This window comes from Paramormyrops kingsleyae, chromosome 4, assembly GCF_048594095.1.
Source record: "Paramormyrops kingsleyae isolate MSU_618 chromosome 4, PKINGS_0.4, whole genome shotgun sequence".
Classification (NCBI taxonomy): domain Eukaryota; kingdom Metazoa; phylum Chordata; class Actinopteri; order Osteoglossiformes; family Mormyridae; genus Paramormyrops; species Paramormyrops kingsleyae.
Window position 1 is genome coordinate 5,799,189 of NC_132800.1, and position 18,331 is coordinate 5,817,519.

An 18,331-nucleotide genomic window follows, 5' to 3' on the forward strand; every position below is an offset into this window, starting at 1 on the left:
CACAATATTTATCACTGATAATGTCCTTTTGTCTGGACTTTAAATCTAAACCCATGTATGTAACTGAACAAACAAACAAACAAAAACACTGCACCCACTCAGGCACACATACACACACACAACCATATATCATACATATATGACACAAGAGTGTTAGCTAGCTGTATTAAATAAGGTATTCAGAGATGCTTGAGGTCACATCTGAGTGTTTTAGGGCAGTGCGACAACCAGCAACAGGCAGGACCGACGACATTTTTCTTTCAGCAGAAATGTAGGTATTGAACTTCACAGTTAACAGCCAGTTTAACAAATCAGTTACCTGACCTGCCCACATCACTGACACAAAGTTGGAGGCAGAAATCCATGCTATCAGGGTATATGAATTTATACACACAGTAGCTCATTTGTGATTATTTGGAGTATTTGATCTGACAGCAGGAATAATCCCTCCATCCATTAAACTGCTTATTCTGGTCAGGGTGCTGGGTATCAAGAAATTATCCAAAATTTACTGAAATGTGTCAGTTATCTGTCTCATCATCTTAAATACACTGAATGGTGGAGTGAGAGAGTGAGACCCTGCCCCAGACTAAGTGATCTTACTCACCCAGAGGCCCATCAGCGAAGAAGAAGATGAAGAGGAGCATCAGAGGAGCCTTATGTGTGTCTCACTGACCTCAGATCTGTGGAGACTGACACTCACACCTTGGTTCTCCATAACTTTGCTTCATCTCTATGCTCACATACAGCAGTCACAGTAAAGAGGGAAGGGTCACTTTATACATCACACAGGAAGTGATGCAACCACTGTGATGTTTCATACATAAAGGGGGCCCTTGTTCTCAAATATATTCTGGCATTCAAAGTTCATCAGTCATAAAAATTCACATATCATGGGATTAATTTTCACACTGTTATATGAGTGCATTGAAATTCTTTTTAAATACTATGTGTTATGGTCAGACGGTGGATCTATCTGATCGTTATCCATTCCTCACTGGCAAACCTCTGCAGTGTTTTCTGGAAGTTTCAGATCCCTTTATTTGGGAATCTCCTATGTGTGGCTGCCCTCTAGTGGATAAACAACATTCTGCTACTTATGTAAAAATAAATGCATTTAACCTTATTACGCTTCATGGCTTCACTGTGATGCTTAACTGCCCTCCTGCACAGTGACAGAGCAGCTGCTTCCATCCATTTTCTGTAACCACTCATCCTCTTCAAGGTTACGGGGGTCCAGAGCTTACGGGCACAAGGGAAGGAACAACCCAGGATGGGGCACCAACCCATTGCAAGGCACAGCACAGACACACACACACACACAGACACACACAGACACACACACACACAGACACACACACACAAACACACACACACAGACACACACACACACAGACACACACACACAAACACACACACACAGACACACACACACACAGACACACACACACACAGACACACACACACACACAGACACCATTCACACATATCGGCAATTTAGCAACTCCAGTTCACCTCAGCATGTTTTTGGACTGTGGCAGGAAAACAGAGCCCCCATATCTTTCTCTTTACTTTTGACACGTCTCCTTCCCCCTTATCTGGGCTGCTGTTAGCTAGATGCTATATTTTTAATGCACTTTGGTTTTTTTTTATATTACATCACACTCTGAGAGGATCAATGATGGGTGAGATCTGATCCGGAAGAGTGACCTGCAAACCACAAAGCATTTACTTTAAGGTTGATAAATTCTAAAATTTTAATGAAAACTTCAGAATAATACAAAATGTAAAGTAAACCATCAATTTTTAATTTATTAAATCAAAACAATGACCTGTTTACATTAAATATCTATTTAAGAATGAATAAACAATGAAATAAGATTCAGTTTTGCTTTCCAATATTAAACCAATATTTAACCAATCCAATCCAATAATAATCCCATATTAAACTTTGACCAGCAGGTGGCAGCAAAGCACGTGTGAGAAGAGGCCATCAGTGGTACAAAGCCCTGGCTGTACAGGTTCCCAGCAGACAATCCTACACTGCAGATCAACCTCTCTGTGTTTGACTCTCATGGTGTGACTGTACAGACTGAGCAGGGCTGCGTGAGAGAGGCCTCACTGCAGTTAGCATAACCATTTATTTTATAGCTCTTCTGTCTCATTCTGCTCCACAAAGGTCACCCCCCCCCAGCTTCCTCTGACACAGAGAGATTCATGCACAAATAAATGGCTTCAGCGTAAACTGAAACACTCCTGATACAGTATATATATAAAGGCATTTCATACAAACACAGCATAACCTTGCTGATACAGCCTTGAGGATTGTGCATTTATTTACACTAATAGTGGGTGTATGCTAATTATATTAACAGGACTAATAAGCCTGTATATTTAATATTTAATCAGAATTTCCTAAGACCCCTGTTTTGTATTGGTCCCTCCCTCTGCTTCACTCTGATTGGATCCCCTCTTTCTACAGGAGCTCCAGTGCAGCTGAATGGTGATGATGGTGCAGATCAGATACAACACACCAGTCCCAGCTTTCAGTGCAGCATCCAGAACCTGCTCCCACCTGTCAGACATATAATACATCAGTGTGTCTGTCAGTCACACGTATCACATTTAAACCTGAAGAACAATGCAGTGAATCTGCTCTGACAGAATTATAACCATCAACAGCAGCACCAATAAGCCCAGTCCTACATACAGAGGCAGCTGGACCAAGGAGCTGAATAAGAGGGTGGATTTGAACAGTAAAGTCTTACATGCTTTACACTACTGTAAATGCTGCTAGCTGGACCCCCACACCAGGGCTGGACTGGGACCAAAAAATGGCCCTGGCATGCCAAAGCACATGACATACCAGAGGATATATGTGCACGTTGCATGATTTCAAATATTAAAATAAAGCACAGCAGCATACAAGGAAGAAAGTAACCATGTTAAAAAATTGATATGATCTTTCACTACTCAGGGATTCATCTTGGGAGAGATGGCCACAGTGTCACAATTCCCACCTTGAAGTGAAAGTGGATGTCAAAGAAACACACAGAGAGAGAGAGGGAGGGGAATGTTCATTTCACTAGTTTTATTTCCCTGGTTACCTATCAATAATAAATCATCCATTTCAGCAATGCAAAGTTTTACTAATATTACATGATAATAATAACTGTAAGCTGTAACACTTGCAAACTGTAACTTTATGGCAGCTAAAATACCACTAAGTTGGACACCAAATCTACTCATAGCATTATTTAAAATGAAGGCTATAAAGGCAATTCTCTCTCTCATACACTCACAGTTTGTTCACAAAACTGTAGTTTTTTACACAAATGACACATAACTCTATAGGCTAATATTATTATGCATGTTTTAAGTCTGACTGAATAAAATAAGTCTTGTAATAATTTCCTATGTTGAGCATTTGCACACTTTTGGCCCAGATACTATTTAGTGAAGATGTGTCTCAAATAATTTTTTATCATTTTAAAATTGTATTGTAGCACCGGCGGGGCGCATGTCCCAGTTTTAACTCAGCATTATTATTACACACATCCCAAAACATTGTCATTGTTAACTCTGACTGTATTTAAGCTTACGTGTAGGCAACCCCCCCCCCCCCCTCTCTCTCTCTCTCACACACACATACACACATTCCAGCCCTTTGCTCTCCCTACATGAAACGTCCCTTTTCATTAACATTTCGGCTACTTTTTACCGGGATGGACAGTAGCTAATCTGACCTCTTCCTCAATCTTTCCCTGGGCCACGTCTCTCTCCTCATCCTCCTCCTCCGACGTATCTCCCCGAATCGCTAATTCTGCCTGCCATATCGGTAAGTTTTGCGCATTTTGCTGCGTCCACTTGAAGGATTTTTTGCCTCTTTCCTCTGAGCTTTTCTGCGCTCCCCTCGCGCTTTTTTAGTTTGTCCAAAGCGACTCCTCTCCAACTTCGGTCAGCTCAAATGGCAAAATTTGATAACCTTAGTTAAAAAGGGGATGAGGGGGCAGGCCGAGGAGGGCTGAGAGATTTCATTGGATTAGCCCAATGTCCTTCGAGAAAATCAACCAATGGGACATTGCAGTCAATAAAAAAATATTTATAATATACTTTTTTGGGTAAATTATGCCCAAAAATGTGCGTCGGCCCACCAGGCATTGCCCAGTATGCCAGATGGCCAGTCCAGCCCGACACTACTGTAAATGCTGCTAGCTGGACCCCCACACTACTGTAAATGCTGTTAGATGCTTACCTCAGATTATCATTATTGCCTCCATCTTCATCATGGACCAAAATAAGTAGAGTAGTGGAAACAGGAGAAAAGATTGTTCATTAAAAAATGTCAAAACCATGTTCTCTTAGTCATAAAGATCTTTCAGTCCATTCAAACAGACACGTAGAACTACGGCTACCCACCCGTGGGGAACATGCAAACTCCACACGTTCACAGCAGAAGCAAGATTCAAAGCCCTAAACATAGAAGTGTGAAGCAACAGCGCCATCTACTGGACCACCGTGCCACCAGAATAGAAAACTTAAACAGAGTTTGAGGACAGTCAGACCTCCCCACACACAGATTATCCCACAAAAATCACAGAGCCCCTTCATGGATGAAACTGGTTCATTTGGTATTTGACATTTTGTACTTAAGCAAAAAGGATTTGCAGCCAGATTTTAATTACTTACGTTCAGTGCTGGTTGTGGTTGGAGGTGTCTGACTGACAGTAACATGGACTGCGATCTGCCAGATTGAAGCAGCACACAAATACCAGTCAGTGTCCTTCCTCTCCAGTCCCCTCATTGTCACACTGAAGACTTTATTTACTCTGTCATCCCTGATCAGGACAGGCCTCCCATCCAAACTCCCAGAAGTCACTGTTGTGCAGGATCCTCTAGCCTTACACCACTTCACCTCACCAGAATCATCTGTATAGTGACACTGAACACTGACATTGTCTCCTTCCACACCCGTCACCTCCTGTTTGTCCACTGACAGCACTGGGGAACCTGAACACACAGATTAGGAATAAACACTGTGATATTTATAGACAGTTATAAAATATTTATCTCACTGACTACAGTCTGTAGTACAGACATCTTACCATCAGAGACTGAGAGGTAAACCCAATCTCCAACATCTGAAGCTCCACTGATCTTCACACGACACCAATACTTATCAAAATCCTCAACTGTCAGATTGTTGATGGTCAGAGTGAAGACTCGCTGGTCAGGATCATCTCTGATTGACACTTTACCCTCCTGTGGAGAGTCACTGTGTACTATGGGAGTACATGAACTCCAGTCTCTCCCTTTGCACCAGTATTTCACGTGTGTTTTATATCTGTCTATATAGAAACACGGGATGGTGACAGATCCTCCAATCTGTACAGGCACTTGTCTCAGTGTTTGCACACTGTCAGCACCTGCAGGGAAAATAATCAACCAAATTCACATTTTCAGCATCATGGAATCTCTGATCTCTAATAAACTACAGTATATTTTGAATTTGTGCAAGACTTTGATCAGGCGTCTCAGAAAGAACTAGAAAAGTGCATTTCCTGAAGAAAATGTGAGTGTGATTGCCCTGCAGCAAAAACTAAAGGAATGACAAAAAGATGAGTGCAGGGACCATTTGGCCTGCAGTGAGGAGTCACTGACTTGGCCTGAGGCTGCAGATGCAGTTTGGTGTCTGTGGCATGTTCAGTGTCTGAGTGGTAAGAGCCTCTGAAAAAATAATGGGAGTCAATGGGAGGATGGAGGGATAAAAAAATGATAAAATGGTGAGTGGCTTCCTATGCATGCTTGGAGGCATGGCCAAAGATGGAGGGATGAGGGATAAGGGGGAATAGATGAGTGTGGGTCCATTTCTTTGTACCTGTACTGAGGTAACTTGTGGAGTTTGGTGGCAAAGGGCCGGACAGTGACTGAGTGGCAGGTCGATGATTCTAAAATCCCAGGTTATCCTATGGAGCCAAAGAGACCCAACAGAATCTGGACAACTATCACTCTAATTACTGTTTAACAGAACAGTGGGGATAGATATAAGACAAAGACTGTCATTTTGGTACAAAACAAGGGAAAGACACAAACAAATGTGTGTTGGATCTTGGGAAGGGCTTCCTAGTGCAGCGCAAACACCTGCCAAAACCTCACGTTCTATTGCCTGTGAACGAGCAGAATTCGTTATGTTGTCCTGCATCACCGTAAGGCACTTAGCGCACTTTATTCGTTATCAGCCATTTCCATGTAAACAAGTCAGATGGGCGTGGGTAATTTGCATATGTTCTCAAAATTTATATTTAATATTTAACATTTACATTTAACATTTAGATCTAACATAAGGATTTATATTGAAATCTAATATTTATATTTAACATTTATATGTATATTTACATTTAACATTTACATTTGTCACATTCAGTGTTCGGCGACCAGGTAGGACAGGGCAAATAAGTAATCAGGTGAACGAAGATCCAAAGGACAGGGTTTATTCGGGACAGACAGGCAACAACACGAGACGTTACGTTAATGACAGATCTGGGAATTGGATGGAGACGCCGACTGATATACACAGGACAAGCCAGAAATAACGTCAAACAGCTGAATACAATCAGGAATAGACACTATTATGAGATCGTACGAGCAGGTCATTTATATTTAAACATTTATATTTAACATTTACGTTTAATATGTACTTATAAACATATTATTTATGTTTACAAATAGTAAGTAATGTTTCAAATATTAAACATAGCTAAAAGTTGTGATGATCTTTAACACTGTTTATTTCTAGCTAAATGTAATTAAAGTGAACTAAATGTTGAAAAAGTGGCAAGTAAAAAAGTGCTTAGTGACATTACTGTGGTATCCTGACTGATTTGTTTAAAATAGTACTTGTAGTACCACCGCTGCTCCCCTAGGGGAATAATTAACCTACAGAGTTGTCCTAATAAGTTGCATCTACAGAGTGTACTGACATGTCGAGCATGGAAGCTACGTGCATGTGAATAAACAACAAGCGTGAGTCCTTTAATGTGATATCTCGTTATTAAGAACCATGTTATCACATATTGGCACCTCAGAGGAGGCGACAGACAAGATGGGACCGGGGACACAGAACTTGGAAGACAAAACCGAAGACCATTAATGGGAGACCGGGAACAGAACAGACACACAGAACAGGCACAGGGACAGGAAGTAAGACAGGACCTGACACAAAACAGGAAACGCAGACAGGCAGACCAGGAAAGGAGATACAGAGGGCATAGAGAACGGAGGAGCAAAAGAACCAGGATTGAACAGAGGAGACAATGAGGGACGAGGAGCAGACATAGGAGGGACGAAGGAAGGAGATGGAAAAACAGAAGACGGTAGACAACGGGGGGCCCGAGGGAACCCCAGCGGGTGGAAGGCGGCAGCCGCCGGAGCAGCAGGCGAACGTGGGACTGAAGCAGGAGGGGACCTCGGAGGGAGCGCGGAGGAAGCCAGAGGGGGCACCAGGGGAGGCGAGGAGGAAGTCGGATGGGGCCCCGGCAAAGGCAAGGAGGGAGGGGCCGCAGCAGGCGACGGTGCAGCCACAGCAGGTGGAGGCACCATCCACCGACGAACTAGAGGGGGGGACCTGCAGGTGAACGACGAGTCAAAGCGGGGTAACCCGCAGGCGACCGACGAGGCTTCGGAGGCAGGGCCGATGGCGGCTGACTAGTCTACGAATGGAGACCCGCAGGTGACCGCCGAGCAGGAGACGGAGGACCCGCAGGCGCCCCCGAAGCCACAACCAGGGACATGGAGGGCAAACCAAGGGGCAGGGTGGGTGGGACCCCTGCGTAGGTGTTCCCTCCCCTTTCGGGACACCGACAGGTGGGGACTTGGCCAGGATACACCACACTTGGGCGATGGTGGAGGGGTTAGTCCCCTAAAGGGGTCCAGTGGGGCCATCAGGGAGGTCCCTGAGGGGTCCCACTCAAGCTCCTCCTCCTCCAAGGGAGAAGGAGCGGTGGTCAGACAGTCCAAGACCTCCTCAGGGACTGGGACTGGCATTACGGGAGCTGGGACAGAAACCTAGATGGGTGGAACAGGAGGTGGAGGCAGAGGAATCTGGATGGGTGGAGCAGGAGGTGGATCCAGAGGAACCTGGATGGGTGGAGCAGGAGGTGGATCCAGAGGAACCTGGATGGGTGGAGCAGGAGGTGGAGGCAGAGGAACCTCGGTTGGAGCAGGAGGTGGAACGTCGGGCGTGGGCGGAGCCGGGGCTGGAGCCTCGGGTGCGGGCGGAGCAGCAGGCGGTGCCGGGACCTCGGGTGGAGCAGCAGAAACCGTCAGCACAGGAACCAAAGGGGGCGCTGCAGGGGTCTGCACCTCAGCAGCAGGCATGGCCCCTTTAAGGACCTTCGGGACTGGCAGGTCAGGCTCGGGCAGCACAGGCAGGAGAGGCTCGGGTAGAACAGGCAGGTCAGGAGGAACGACGGGCAGAACAGGGACATCAATTATTGCCGCCAGGTTTGGCGCCATTAGAGCAGGTGTTGCCCCTTTAAGAACCCTTTTGGACCCACGGGATAGCATCCCATACTGCCCTGGCCCCCTTATTAGCCAGGCATGCCTCCCTGAAGTTGTAAACTGCTAGCGGCAGCAGCTCTGTGGTAGCAATGCGGGCTTTGGGCACCTGTACGAGCGTGCCCGGGGTGAGCCCTGCGGAGAGAGAGCAGGCCCCCAGGAAGATCATTGGGGCTTCCGCTGGTCTCCCCCCTTTTCGCTTCTTCTTTTTTCTCCGGTTGGCGGCTGTAAGCGGAGGTTGAGCCTTCTCTGGGAGGATGGACGGCAGCTCAGCAACCTCTGCCATGTGCAGCATGACTGGCTGGGTCCTTCCCTCAGTCACGCGCTCCACCAGCTGCCGGAGGTTTTCGTGCACCTCCTCCATGAGGTGCGGGTTCCTGGGTGGAGGCATCTCGCTTAGGAGGGTCCCGCTCTGGCTGGCTAATTCCAGGGCCACGGGGTCCTCTCGAACCTTGGGCTGGTTTAGCCAGAATATCACCTCTTGGAGCAAACCAAGGCATTGTTTCTCGCTCGCGGAAGTGAGTCTTCTTGGAGATCTGTCATTCTGTCACGTTCGGTGTTTGGCTACTTTAAGTGATAAAAACCATTCAAACTTTTTGAGTTTGCTCCGCACAAGAAGAATACGCTTATGTGAGCCATGCCTCGCCAAAAAGAGCTTTCAGAGGATCTACAATGAAGAATTCTTGATTTCCATAAAACTGGAAAGGGTTACAAAGTGATTTCAAAGACTTCAGAAATTCACCAGTCAACAGTTAGGTAAATGATCTATAAATAGAGGCACTTTGGGACTGTGGCTACTCTACCAAGAAGTGGGTGGCCAGTCAAGATGACCCCAAGAGCACAACGAAGACTCATCAATTAGGTAAAGAAAGAACCCAAAGTGACAACTAAAGATTTGAAGGCGTCATTGGAACTGGCTAACATCTGTGTTCATGAGTGTACTGTACATAACACTGAAGAAGAAGGGTGTCTATGCCAGGACACCACAAAGGAAGCTGCTGATTACTAACGAGAACATTGCTGCATGCCTGAAGTTTGCGAAAAAGCACATTGACACTCCACCACAGTATTGGCAAAATGTTTTGTGGACTGATGAAACTAAGACTGAACTGTTTGGAAAGAACAAGCAGCACTACATCTATCATCATGAAAACATCATCCCAACCGTAAAGTATGGTGGAGGAAACAACATGATTTGAACCTGCTTTGCTGCATCAGGGCCTGGACAGCTTGCAGTCACTGAGGGGAAGATGAACTCCCAAGTGTATCAACAACTTCTTCAGGATAATGTGAGAATATCTGTACATCAGCTGAGCTGGGTGATGCAACAGGATAATGACCCAAAACACCGGAGCAAGTCCACAAGAGAATGGCATCAGAAAAACAAAATCCGCCTTTTGGAGTGGCCAAGTCAGAGCCCAGACCTCAACCCAGTAGAGATGGTAAGGGACGACTTGAAGAGAGCCATACACACAAGACGTCCAAAGAATATGACAGAACTAAAGCAGTTCTGTCAGGAAGAATGGGCCAAAATTGCTCCTGAATGATGTGTAGGTCTGATTCACAGCTCCAGGAAGCGCCTGGTTGAGCTTGTTGCTGCTGGGGGGTGGGGGTCAACCATTTATTAATTCCAAGGGTTCACTTACTTTTTCCAGTAGCACTATGAGTTTTTTTATCGTTGTTCTCAACCATAAAGACATGAAAGATCAGAATCTTTTGTGTCATTACTATACCCACATTATATTTGTCAATATCTTTGACTTAGATGAAGATCAGGGAGCTGTTCCACGAAGAGAGCTTATAAAATCGAGGATTACTTGTAATAGCCTCACTTGAGTTAGCATAACAGTTCACTTCAGGCTCATTGAGTTCCACGAAAAAAATTCAGGTGTATTTAATTTCTGCTTATTCAAGCCAAGCTTGACAAGCAAGTCTCGTGCGCGTCCGCGCGATATAAAAGGCAGCCTTGTTAATCGATGCTGGATAAGTAAGAATGGAAGGAAAGGAACGAGCTGCGTTTCTTCCTCAGGCGGAGCAAGAATTATTACTGCAAGCCTATGAGGACTACAAAGATATAATAAGCAGAAAGGGGAACACGAGCTGCATCATCAAATCTCATGAGGCTGCATGGCAGAAAATAGCTGACAGGTTAAATGCGTAAGAACATGATTTAAGTAACCTTTGTGTTAAGGATGTAAAAATATTTAACAACTAAATGAGAACAGTTTCAAGCCTTCAAAATGTATAGTCACAATAATATTTCCTTTTACATATGTATTTTGTTACTAGTTGTAAGGTACTTTAAGGCTATTAACACATTTATAAACAGGACAGCGTGTTAATTATATGGGTCCATCTTAGACAAAAAGTGATATATAATTGTAATTATTAAAAATGCTTGGTTTCAGGAGCAACATGAGTGGAACGAAAAGGTCCTGGCAGCAAGTGAAGATTAAATACAAAAATATTCTTCAGAATGGTAAGAAGTAAATCTAATTAGAACTACATTTTTAAATAATTAATTTAAAGCCCACATTGCATTGTATAATTTAGCCACCAAAAAGAGAGCTGCGGCTGCTGCAACCGGTGGGGGCCCATCTCCAGCAGCCTGTACCCCAGCCGAGGTGATGGCCCACCTCCAGCAGCCTGTACCCAAGCCGAGGTGATGGCCCACCTCCAGCAGCCTGTACCCAAGCCGAGGTGATGGCCCACCTCCAGCAGCCTGTACCCAAGCCGAGGTGATGGCCCACCTCCAGCAGCCTGTACCCCAGCCGAGGTGATGGCCCACCTCCAGCAGCCTGTACCCCAGCCGAGGTGATGGCCCACCTCCAGCAGCCTGTACCCCAGCCGAGGTGATGGCCCACCTCCAGCAGCCTGTACCCTAGCAGAGGTGATGGCCCACCTCCAGCAGCCTGTACCCCAGCAGAGGTGATGGCCCACCTCCAGCAGCCTGTACCCCAGCCGAGGTGATGGCCCACCTCCAGCAGCCTGTACCCCAGCCGAGGTGATGGCCCACCTCCAGCAGCCTGTACCCCAGCCGAGGTGATGGCCCTTGCACAGAACCGTACACGGCCTATTATTGAGGGGATTGAGGGAGGAACAACCTCAGACGTTGTTCCTTCCAGTCATGTGCAATCTTATGTTAAAGGTATGGTAGGTCTTTACTCTGTTTCCACTCTCTGCCTTGCTTTCTGTTAAATGTCTTAAATATTCTAATGCATTACAGTAGTGGATGGTGTCTTGACCCTCTTGGATCCTGAACCACAGTCATTAGAACCTGTTGTGAGTATTGTATTTCATCATATACTTTAATACACTGCAATAACTGTGGGTTTTATATTTAATGTTTATCAGTCCAATGCCTTCATCTGCTGCTAATTCTGTCATGTATTGTGGTTTTTGTTCACTTAAGTTAATTATGTAAGTTAAGTCCCGCTTCTAATGGAAATAGTTTAATTTTTAGTTGTACCGTTAATACTTATGGTCATTGTACAGCAGTAAGCATACCACTGCATGTCGTACTTTGTATGTGACAAATATAAGTTGAATTTGATTGCATTGTGGCCATGGTAAATATAACTAACAAATGTTCCCTTTTTGCAGATCGCAGGGCTATCCACGACACAGGAGGATGAGGAAACAATTTCTGTTTGCTCTGAAATGCTAGCCGTATGAACTTGAAAATATTTTGCAGTGAATAACATTTGTTTCTTCCTTCTAAACCCATGCAGTATTTGCTGTGTACAGGTAATGATTTATGTGTTGTAAATGAGTAGATCTTTAAAGATTTGGCACCATTAATTCCAAAGGAAGTTTCCTTAATGCCAAGAATTCCTAGGTGGCCAGGAAAGGTAATGAATATATTTAAAAAGGACTTTAATGCAACGTAAACCTTCCTGATTTCACGGCACACTGTAGCTTTGCTTAAATGTTCAGCATCCCCCACACTGTACAGAAATGAACTACTGGCAAAATAACACAAAGCGATACACATAGACTGTGCAACCGTAAGGGCTTTAGAGTCTGATCTAAGAAATGTAAGGTTCCAATAACTGACACAAATATGTAATACTTCGTCTACTAAATCTATAGCGCTCGTATAAATAATCATCCGGAAAATGCAACAGGTCTATTCTGGGTCAAAGTACTTGTGGAACCTGTTGCCTTAAAGCTCTATGAATGACCCGCGCTCCCACATCAACTGGATTATGAATAAACTGGCACGCCATGGTTATCCATGTAAAAGCCTTCAATGCACTACTTGTCATTTTATACTTTCTGAATAATTGGAATCGCCTGCATGTAATCTGTAATAATTTTATATTGGAGGGTCGATGTGTGTGAGAGGGAGAGAACAGCAGCCGAATAATCCCAGCCCCGCAGAATGTCGTGCTGTGACATCACATGGCTTGTCCAATCATATTCATCAAGCTAAGCTAAGCTTCACAGCTAACCTGCCACGGAGCAGGCTTGTCCAAGAGCATATGTTGACATAGTTACTAAGCGGAGCTTCAGGTTAGCCTAGTTTGTGGAACCAAATTTGGAAAAATTAAGCCAGTATTGTCAGCCCCCAGATCACATTTTATAACAAATTAATGCAGAAAACCATGAAATTCCAAAAGGTTCACATACTTTTTCTTGCCACTGTATACGCTTATATATCAGGGGACAGAGTTGGTGTGGAGCCACACCGTGCTGCCTATTAACATAAAGGCTGCTAACATGTATCCTGAGACGGGTGGTCTGCAGACCAACTTTGTTACGTTATAATAAAGTCAATTGATTTTGCAAGTTCAAGAAGAAGTCTGGAGCTGTTTTATTTAGAAATCCAGCACAGATGCCCCCCCTCTGACTGGCGAAATCATTCCATAGTTGGTCACACCCAAAGCGACTCCCATAGTGCAACACCGGGCAAAGTTAGAAAAAGAACCAGCTGTGCAGCTGAAAGGACCCCAGTAAGATCAATCACCGGCCTCACAGAAAAGCAAAGGGTGCAAGAGACAAGGACAGATTATCTACACTGACAGAGTCTTTGTACTGCTTGGACAAAAGGGAGACGTTACAGTATCACGCAGTATATTTGGATATTATAATATCAAAATCCTGATTCATGGTAGTTTAGAATTCTGGAGAAATATTACAATCATTAATAAATACAAATAATGCAAAGTAACTATATCAAGTGATTACGTTTGCAGGCTCAAATTTTTTTGTTTTAAAATATATACAAAATGTTTTGTTATAAACACCTGCAAGAATGCAAATACTATTTGCAATTTTCAAGGCAATGTTAATAGAAGCAGCCGTTTGCAAATCTTTTCACAGTCTACATACAGCAATTTCTTCTGACGTAGAGAGATCTCTACTCAGTTCCACTGTAATGAGTGACACTCACCTGTGCGCCCAGCAATGAGAAGAAACAGGAACATCAGAGGATCCATACGTGTGTGTGTCACTGAGCCCAGATCTGTGGAGAGTGACAATCACTTCCTCATTCTCTGTACCTTCACTGTCTCTGTCGTTTCTATTCTCACACACAGCAGGTAGAGTGAAAGGGGAGTGGACACTTTACACAGGAAGTGACAAAACCACAGGGCTGAATGTTTAGCACATCAGCAAGTCATTCCATTATTATTCCTCTGTGCAGCATAAAGTAAACTATCAAAGCACAGACTCATTAAAATAAAAATTTCAGCAGGAGCAAAGATGATTTCATGAATTATAGTTAATATCTATTAGTATTGTCCCTACATCCATCTGTCTGTCCATCCATCCATCCATCTTCTATACCCATTTGTCCTGTGCAGGGTTGTCGGGGTCCAGAGCCTATCACGGAAGCTATGGGCGTAAGGCAAGGAATTACCCAGGACGGGGCACCTACCTCTCGCAGGGCAAACACACCATTCACACACACATGCACACCTACGGGCAATATGGTAACTCCAATTCACCTCAGCATGTTTGTGGACTATAGGAGGAAACCAGAGAACCTGGAAGAAACCCCATGATGAATCGGGGAGAACATGAAAGTTCAGGTGTAAAATGAAAATTATTAAAGTCTTCTGCTTGCTTGGTTTCCTGTGTCATTCATGTGACTGATAGCTGTTTTATGCAATGTGACATCTCAGTGTATTTGCAGTGCTTTGCTCTGTAACTGTGTTGTGTTGCAGGACATTGCAGTGACGGCAGTGGTTAATTGTTCCCGTTCCTGCCATCGGTAATTGGGTGTGCAGCTGCATAAAAAGGGGTGCTGTTCCCTTGAGAGAGGACGCTGCGCTCTTCCATCAGTGATGCTCCGCCCAGTCACGTTTTGTCGTCATGACCGCTTTTTGCTTATGTGAGAGACAGACATGGTCCTTTAGCTATTACCCTTATGGACTTGTTTCTAAGGCTTCTGGACTTCATTTGAATCTGAAGAAGTGTGAACTGTTAGCTATTAAAGACTGCAATGTTGAATCGATTGTAAATATTCCCATTAAAAACACTGTAGTCTATTTAGGAGTCACTATAGACAAACAGCACAGATATTTAGTAAATTTTTCTCCAATTATTGAAAAATAAATCAATGTCTTCTTCGAGATTTGCCTTTAAGGAGCAGAATCTTGCTTTCTAAAGCAGAGGGAAGGATCTCTAGATTAACACATGCTGCTCTCTCATTGAGTGTAGAGCCATAGACAAGATTTTGTTCGACTTTGTATGGAAAAACGCCACTCACTTTGTGAGGAAGTCAGTCATAATGAATGAGTACTGTAAGGGCGGCCTTGATTTTCTGGATTTTTCCACTTTGAATTACACATTTGAAATAAATTGGATTAGGCGATTTCTTAGGTATCCGTCGTCGCTATAGCACTTTATTTCACATCATATGGCGATTCCACATCAAATTTTTTTGTCACTAGGTGGTCTCAACTTTATTTTAATGTGCAACTATAATATTGACAAAATTCCTCTCAAACTTTGCTTTGTTCAAAAAACAAATGCTATTGGCTTGGTCAATGATCTACAATCACAAATTTAGCCCTCATAGGTTTTATATATGATACAATAAGCATATTTTGTTTAAAAATAGATCAATTTTTTAAAACAATGGTTTGAAAATAATATTGTTTTGCTAAGCCAATTATTTAAGCCAGATAAGATGGCCAACTTTATTCCTATTCTGAATTTCTCAGAGAATATGGTATCCCTGTCACCCCCAAGGATTTCTCTGTTGTTTTTGATGCCATCCCTACAGGTGTCATTTCATTATTTAGAGGCTTTAAGACAAATCTGACTCTCATGGTTTTCGGCAATGTAGTTGGAACAAATATTGGAAAAAGTTGTTTGATGTTTTGATGTTAACTGCACCTTTTGTGGGGATCAAAGAGAAACGCTTGTGCAATTGTTTTGGATGTGCCCATAATACTAAGTTACTTTGGAGTAAACTGTCCAGATATACTGCAGACCTTATTTACCCTGATTTTGCACTGAAATGGGAAAATGTCCTGTTTGGTTTTGTTAACCATGACAAGAACCTCACCTCTGAGTTTTATTTAATAAATCTGATTATTTTAACCAAGTTTTACTGTTGTTTCGGGACGGGGAAGCAGGCGAAGGGAGCCGGGAATACTCGAAAACAGGGTTTATTCAGGTGTAGGAATTATTAGCTCAGGTAAATTTTAATATCTCCACCAATATGTTTGAATTAATTAAAGTTTAATTAATTATTATTTAATGCTGATTATTAATCAATTGTTATGCCGAATGGTCGGCTCCTCCAAACTCGATTGCGTTATCCCCGTGAGTCTGTTAATGTGAGACTTAAATGGGATTCACTAATTACCAGTATCGCTTAGTAACCTGGGTTAGAAGGCTCGTCCACCGAGCTGCATCACCAGGTAATGTAAACAATTGGTAGCGGAGCCCCCCCTCACGGCTGATGAGAGAGAGTCTCGCGATGTTTCAGGCGAGTTTGAGGTTCAGAGCGTGTAGCAAGATCGCACAAAGGCAGGAACTTATTATGAGACACTCAATGACGGAGGCTAAAGTTGTGTAAAAGACATGCATTTATTCCTAGCTAACACTACAACTAACATAAGACAGACATTACACCTAACACAAACAACAAACACAAAATAACGGAATAAAACAAACAATGTAATTATGAAAATGCAATGACCGGATTTAAATGAGTAACCTTAAATGGGAAATACTGTTCTGCAAAGCAAGCACAGTTTGTGGAAACACGACCCTAAAGTCTTATAGCAGGTTAACAGAACCGCTTAAGTTGTTAGAATGAAAGGAAGTTGGTTTACTTGGTTGAAGAGTGGGGGGGGGGGGGTCTTGGCAGTTGATGGCAGAGCTGCTGAGCCGATGGCACTCAGGAAGGCGCGGTGTTTGAAGCAGTGGAGTGGAGCCCCTTTGGATTCTCTCTCCTGGTGAAGCTTTGTCTTGGGTGCTGTTCTCTGTTCAGCTGGGCCTTCACCGGAGGGTTTCTGGTGGGCTTCTCTGCTCCCGGGCTGATGGTCTTTTCTGTACGGCTGCTGGGTGTTCTCTACGCTGCTTTGTTCTGAGGTGCCAGGATTTTATGCTGTAAAGTTCATGAATAGGGATGACCAGGAATTCGAATCCTGGCCCAATGGCTGGCCATCCATTTGGCGGGCTTTCGGAAGGGGGTCTGTATCAGTCCTTTTGGGATTTATGGCCCGACTGAATCTCCCTTTACTGATGATTTTCATATAACTTTTGATACATCCACTTTTATGGTAATCACTGACCAGATTTAGAATCAGGAGTGATTTTCCATCAGTTTGACACCAAACATGCCATACCAGCTTCACAGGTACATACCTCATACCATCTGCATTAATTGATTAAACAATTAATTATTTTATCTATGTGACTGATTCACATCAGTATAGGATACAGGTGTTTTGGGTTGCACCTCAACAGATGTTACACTTTGTGCAGATATTACATCAAATATTCATATTACAAACAGCACATCTTATCCATAGATAGGCGTGGCCGTTAGTTTGTGGTAATAACAATATAAGTTGCACATCTGGAAACAACATATTTTGTTTGGTGTGGCTTATGCCAATTCATCTTCTCCAGAATGGATAAGATACACCTAAATTCAGTTCTTTTAACATAGCATGGTAGAAACAAAGAAACTTGGTAACCGTCCACCAAGATCAGATAAGGACCACAAAGGAATGTTGGAAGAGAAGGGGGGGGGGGGGGGGTTAACAAAGCAGACTCTCTAAAAGTTAGGACACATTGGTTACACTCACTTTCCAGATTCTTCTGGTATACCATGAGAACATACATACAATGGTAGCTATACCTATTTATTTATTCAACTTTATATAAGTGTTCAAGTGCAAAGGGGTGAAATAGGTGATACTCCGTGAACATGGTTATAAGGGTGGCACACAAAACACTGAGATTGTCTAAGGACACATACAAACATAACCTATCTGTATATTGAGACTAGTAGTTGTGAGTAAATCAATATATAGGGTATACAAAAGCCAAATTTAAAAGAAATTTCCTTTAGGGTGTTCGTCTGTTGGGTGAGTGAGATGTAAGGCAGAGTGTATGTGGAGGGGGGTTGTGTGCCAAGTCAAGGGCAATAAAAGTTGGAGTACTGGCCTCCCTTGTTATCTGTGTGTGTGTGTTTATGTGTGTAACCCCCCTTTGGTGCCTCTCGTACCAGGCTCGGCCTTGTCTCAGGCCACCTGGAATTTAGGCCCTGTGATATGTGCATGTGTGATCCTACACAGGGTAAGCA

General features: G+C 43.6%; 2 protein-coding genes and 1 long non-coding RNA gene across 8 annotated transcripts in view; 1 reads left to right on the forward strand and 2 right to left on the reverse strand.

The window, feature by feature from the left end:
* Positions 1-18,331, reverse strand: part of LOC140588675 (polymeric immunoglobulin receptor-like) — a 233,436-nt gene that overhangs the window by 66,553 nt on the left and 148,552 nt on the right. Inside the window, exons 1-2 of one of the 6 annotated variants that reach the window (XR_011989828.1) lie at positions 5,106-10,102; positions 4,927-5,010 (exon numbers count right to left, since the gene is read on the reverse strand). The exons of the other annotated variants lie outside the window; for them this stretch is intronic. The gene's annotated coding sequence lies outside the window, so the exon portion shown is untranslated. Of the gene's footprint in view, positions 1-4,926; positions 5,011-5,105; positions 10,103-18,331 lie in introns of those variants that run through there. 6 annotated transcript variants of the gene reach the window in all.
* The window catches only part of LOC140588677 (polymeric immunoglobulin receptor-like), a 76,977-nt gene continuing 60,433 nt past the window's right edge, over positions 1,788-18,331 (reverse strand). The window contains exon 7 of the transcript XR_011989830.1: positions 1,788-2,055. The gene's annotated coding sequence lies outside the window, so the exon portion shown is untranslated. The remainder of the gene's footprint in view (positions 2,056-18,331) is intronic.
* Positions 10,454-12,572, forward strand: LOC140588680 (uncharacterized). Its single transcript, XR_011989834.1, has 4 exons — positions 10,454-10,713; positions 10,965-11,704; positions 11,783-11,838; positions 12,160-12,572. It is a non-coding gene; the product is annotated as an uncharacterized lncRNA (long non-coding RNA).